This window comes from Glossina fuscipes, unplaced genomic scaffold (assembly GCF_014805625.2).
Source record: "Glossina fuscipes isolate IAEA_lab_2018 unplaced genomic scaffold, Yale_Gfus_2 59, whole genome shotgun sequence".
Classification (NCBI taxonomy): Eukaryota; Metazoa; Arthropoda; class Insecta; order Diptera; family Glossinidae; genus Glossina; species Glossina fuscipes.
The window spans coordinates 871,332-877,331 of NW_023998431.1; the positions used below are offsets into that span (position 1 = coordinate 871,332).

General features: G+C 32.0%; 2 protein-coding genes across 2 annotated transcripts in view; one reads left to right on the forward strand and one right to left on the reverse strand.

The window, feature by feature from the left end:
* The window catches only part of LOC119637316, an 88,702-nt gene that overhangs the window by 63,215 nt on the left and 19,487 nt on the right, over positions 1-6,000 (forward strand). The window lies entirely within an intron of this gene.
* LOC119637314 overlaps positions 1-6,000 on the reverse strand; it is a 72,162-nt gene that overhangs the window by 15,885 nt on the left and 50,277 nt on the right. Inside the window, 2 exon segments of the mRNA XM_038033261.1 lie at positions 4,091-4,136; positions 4,756-4,827. The gene's annotated coding sequence lies outside the window, so the exon portion shown is untranslated.

Consider the following 6,000-nt stretch of genomic DNA (forward strand, 5'->3'; position numbering starts at 1 on the left):
CCGCGTGTTCTTCTGTCCATCTGTCCGTCTGGTCAACTGTGCAGTGTTTGTTGTAAACATTTTCTCGTTGGCGAAATTCAAAATATCGCTTAAAAATTTGAAGAAAAAATTTAGAATTGACCTAATCTTTTCAAAGGACACGCCTACAACGCCAACATGCCTCTATGACAAAAACTTTTATTTTGAAAATAGAAGAAATCAACTGCGTTCGCTCTATAGTGTAGAGCATGAAAATTTTATCCGTTTTTTTCTCTTGTATTTTTTATGGTAAACGTTGATGGGTATAAAAGATTCGGTCTTGACCGAATTTAATTTTCTTACGTGTCGTGTGTGTAAAAGAGAAAGAAAAAACATATTTTCTTTTTTCTTCTTTACTGTACTGTATGATATAAAGTTACGTATGACTATTTAGCTGACTATTTAACAATTGTATCGCGGAGTTTAATGATATGTGTGTAATCATCTATTTATTGTTTCAATCGATTGGAAGCATTGTTATCATTTATCTTGAATATCTTAGAATCTATTTGTATTCTGATCACGCCTTTGCATTTAATGGCATTCCTGAAATGTTTACATCTAGAAAATCTAAACAAACACACAATAATCGACATGTTAAAATGTTTAACTTGTTGGGGTGTCGATAACATGTGGATTGTGTTTTTTTTTTTTTTTCATATAATAACTTTCAGCGACACTGTTTACAATTAGCATACTGTTAAATTTTTAATAAATATTAATAAGAAAAATTTCGATAAATTATTTTTCATAATTGTATCGCGCTCGGTAGGTGGGCAACAATTAATCTTTAATAAGTACGAATAACTGCATACTATTCTTATGTCTCATTTTGCGTTCTTCGGGTTCTTTTCTTTTATAAATAAATGACCGATCACTCAGGGAATAGCTCCTGTTCCTGTGCAATGCGGTGATGGTCGGGAAAAAATAATGAAAGGCAAAGAGATAGTGAAGAGTCAAGCCTAGTGGGTGTCTGCCCAACCGGTAAATGGGCCGACTGAGCGCTCGCTATGGCTACGACCAAAGTACACTCGACCGCATTCAGATTTGAACCCGTGAACTCTGTCTTGGTAATTGCGACTCTTGCCTATTCGGATACTCATGCGGGTATGGGTTAAGGGTTTAGCGGCTTCGAATTAGCGCTGTTACATTTATATGCCCACCGTCCAGGACGATAAATTTTAATTTTTTTCATTTGGAAAGCTAAATACTATACCAAATTATCTATTTCTGTCCGTCTATGCATCAGTCTATTGATGACATTGTTAAGTTCTCATAAAATTTTAAAAGAAAACAAAAAACTAGGTTTCGCTAGAACTGATTTTCCGTAAATATCACAGACTGATTTTAATCGCTTAAAAAAAAAAAACGGAAAAAACGGTTTTTTATTCACAGTCGCGCGATTCTCCCTAAATCAATTAATTTAAGGCTAAATTTGTGCGGTGGCAAGAACCGCACCAAGGATCCCAACCAAGGCTACGTGGCACATATAGTAAGAACTGCTTCTGACGAAATTCAATTGATAACTAAGAGACCGAACTACTGAAACGTGTTGAAGAACGTATCTGAACAAATTCAAGTTTAATTTTGTCTTTAGGTAACACTCGATAAATACCTAAGACGATTAGATGATGAAGTCTAGCAGACTTTTCGTTTTATTATTTAAAAAGGTCTATGTGAACGTGAAAACGAAGCTTTCTACCAAAGGGGTTGTCGACATAAGAAAATTAAGAGACTTGGTCCCATTTAAAATTCTTAATACAGAGAATTTTAGATAGGAAAGGTCGCATACGGAAAGTCAATGTCTTCTTACATTTATTCAATTTAAGCATGTACTGAATAAACGCCGGAAGCTCGTTAACGTATTCCTGTAAATTCCTGTAAATGAACACCTTCTATAACCATTGACTTAAGTGACATACTTATAACAAGTTTGTTGTAAAGTTAGCTTTAGCGACTGGTACAGTGCAAGAAAAGACTTGATGCAAACATGACTAGCGTTTAAAATCGCTTTTTTAGTTAAGTCCTTATAACTATTGTAAACACATTAAAAATGTGATCCAATAGAATGGTGGATATTGAAAATCGTGCAGAGGCAAAAATTCGTTACATTAAATGACTTAAAGGCATTGGAGATCTATAGTGAAATAATAATATATATTAGAAGAGTTCGTTTTTCTAAAAAACGCTTACTTCAATCACCGCATCTAGCGAACTTGTCTTTAATTCGATATACAACAGTCATTTTCAGCGGGATTGTTAGAGCAATGAATATTCCATTTGAAGGCAAAAATTGAGAAAGCTATGTGCCAAGCAAGTCGTATTAAAGATGACATCAGGTAAAATTTCCTTTTTTCAAACTCATTTCAATGGAAGATCGGTGAAAATTGAGTTTACCATTAAGGCTTAATTGCGTACAAAGTGAGTCACGTCCAAAATTGAAAGAGCTAAAGTGTTTCTTAACATTTTTCATAATTAAAGAGATTGTATAAGATAGAAGAATAAACGGATTTCTGATCGATGATTTCTGATGATTCACTGGCTCCCCGACATGTCTTCTTGAAATAGTCACTTTTACCTATTCCTGCACCTCGAAAATTCCTACCTGAGTAGCACGAATACTACTCTGAAATTAAAAAAGACAAAGCTCTTATGGTTCTTAGGCTTTCGAGGATTTTCTCTTAGGAAACTCTACAATGCAACTGGAGTGGGAAGTGTAGTTTTTTACATGCTTTGCGGTCATTTCTCATTAAAGAAAATTAGACATTATCATCCATATGCAAATGACTTATTTCTTAGCGTAAAGAAGACTAGTGTAACTATCCTGGCGTCTTCCGTAGCCGAAACGCCGAAACAAAATTTATTGATCTTGTTGTGCTGCTGTAAACTTACTGTATTTGATCAGCTCAATGAATTTTTCAATTAACCATATGTATTTTAAATGGGGCTTTTGTTAAGTCATTCTAGAAAGTAAATAAAAACAAGTAAGAATATTATGGTCGATCAAGGCCGACCGATTAGATATCCTACACAATTTCGCCTAGTATAGTTATTCACTTCGTTATTCGTCTTCGTAATAATACACCAAAAATTACACATTATTTTTAAGAAAAGTTAATTTTCTCGTGAAGTAGGAGGATATCGGAGGATGTCCAAAGCAACAAATGGTTTGCCCCAAAATTTTGCAGACTTTATAAACTACACAACTTTTGCAGTTTCCGTCATAAGAAACTAGAAATTGATCTTTCTCACCATATAAGCGCTTGCTTTTCATAATAACTTCTATATATCTGGGAATCTATAAAATAGATCTAAGTGGTTCGAATTCCGTGCCGTTAATTTTGTTTGCTCAATCGCAATCATAAAATATTGAGAATTAAACATTTTTCGGAAGGGCTTACCATTTATGAGAAATCTTATATGAATTGACGTCCAAGGTCGCCTTAATTTTAATGTCAAATTACTCAAATGGACAAATTCAAGAGTTTACATTTCATGAGAATCGTTATATGCGATCTCTTTTCCTCTATAAGCACTCAGGTTTCGTACGAACGGTTAGATGTGAGGATATTCAGAAAATTGGCCTAGTCGAACCAAATTTTCCCCATTAATTTCGAATGTCAAAGTGCTATTACTCAGCGAGTGTTGTCGAAAATTTTACAATTTGTAATTTCTTTCATGGGGAGTTGTCGAAAAAGTGAAGTTGAAGATATCAACCATTTTCAGTGGAGTTTGTCTTCGTCTCAAAAATTGCGACCTTGAGATTCCAATTCGAAGAATTCGAAGCGGACAAACAAGCTCAGCTCGATTCAGAAAATGATCCTTAGTCGAACGGAGGAATAAAAGTTGCATCTATTTCCGATCCTTCTGTGTGCTGCATAGATCCGCACAAACTTCACGATAATAAAAAAAAAAAAAACAAAATTTTTCATTCATATGAACTTTTCAATTATTGTGGAAGCGTAAACATGGAGAGCATAAATGTACCATAAATAAATGAATAAATATTAAATACTAACATTATATATATATGTCTATAAACATGTATAAATAAAAAGTATTTCGCACTTACCTTTTGGTTTTTGATATCACAGTATGGTTTTTAGTTTTAATTATTGCTTTAAATTAGAAAAAAAAAAAAAAAAAAACGAAATGTGTTGCTTAGACAAATCGTTAAGAGTTAAACAGATGATGATGAGTTTTAATAAATTTGCTGGTTTTGCACGTAACGTTGTTTTTTTTTTTATTTACCTCGTAATTGAGAAATCGTGTTAAAGTGAAGTTTCGTTTTAATTTTTGCTTTTATTTATTATTTCTTAATTAATTGTTTATTTTGATTACTTGTTAAGCAAAAATCAAAAAAAAAAAAAAAAAAAAGTAAAGAAGAAAAACCCAAAAAACAATCAAAGTTTTTTTTTTTTTTCTCTTATAAACTTTAAGTTTTCTTTGTTTATTTTTTACTGCCACACATACACACACACACACACACACACACTCTATTATAGTTGCTTAGTCGTTCTTATTGTTGCTGATGTCGATATTATTGATGAGATTCGTTACTTGATAATTAGTGGCGGTTGTTGGTGACAATATTGCGTTCAACTTATGTATTAGTAGTTGTAGCATCAGAAAATGAAGTTAAAAAAAAAAAAAAAGTTAACATTTTTTTTTGTTTTATTCTGTTTATGTTTATTTTGTCATATTAATATTAAACATCAAAATATTGCTAACAATTACATGGTAATGATGTCAGAGCCGTGTTCGTAGTTATTGTCATACATACGCGGCAAATATGATAATTAACTCCATCTGTAATTAATAGATAAAACGAAATGCTTTAAAATTACAATAACAATATCAATACATATATATATATATATATATATTAACTTAGTCTGTAAATTAGAAAACAAGAAAAATTATTTATTTATTATTTCTTTGCAATGTTTTCAATCACAGCCAATCTCTAATCTTTCCTTTTCAATCTTTGTTTTCATAATAAATAAATCTTCAAAATACTTAAAAAAAAAAAAAAAAAAAACAAAAATACACTTATGCAGTTACTTATGCAGTACGCATACAATGAAAAGATTAAATAAAAAATAAAAATAAAAGAGAGGAAAGGAAAAATGTCCGGCTTATATGCCACGTATGTCATCACTATATTCGCGGGGAAACATCTTCATGTCATGTTTTATAAAAATGTTCAAACATTTATAAGAGCACTATCACGCAACGTCGTACATAAGGATAAGCATCCTTTTTTAAAGCTGAAATAAAAAAAAACGTAGATTAACTTTTTTATTTACTTAAATCAGTCAAATTTACGCATGGCTTGTCGGTGTGCGGTTATCTTGGTCGTATCTCGCGATACGTTGCAATTAATTGATAAATGTTACACTCACACTATGCGATAGCGAATGTGTAATGCGTAGACATATTACACAAATATATATTGCATAGGTTTTTTAAACTATTAAGCACGTTTATCGGTAATATATCTGAAGAAGATCGTATATATGCACAGGCCTGCATTCAATGAAAAGTTTATTAATTAAGCGAGAGCAAGACGTTAGCAAGTTTTAGCAATTATGATCAAATTTAATATGAAAATGTGAAATATTTCGGACACATGCTTGGTTACAGATAAAGGTTTAATTTCATCAAAACGACGTAGAGACGATGCGCATTAAAATGTATTTCATTAGTTGGCCCAATCAATATCTAACGACCCTATCAGGCATTTGTAGAATATTCGACAGTGATTTAAAGTGTCGCAAAAGCATTCGTTCAACTTAATATAACTTTCTGGGCTGTATTCAATAGACAATTATTTAACAATTATATAGGCAGGCAATGACAATGTCAGCCAAACACTCATTATGATTTGATGGCAAATGTTCGTGATAATACCGATGCAACCAACCACCTAACGTCAAAATGTTTATTATTTCACTTCTATTTAAACATTTGTTGTGTTAT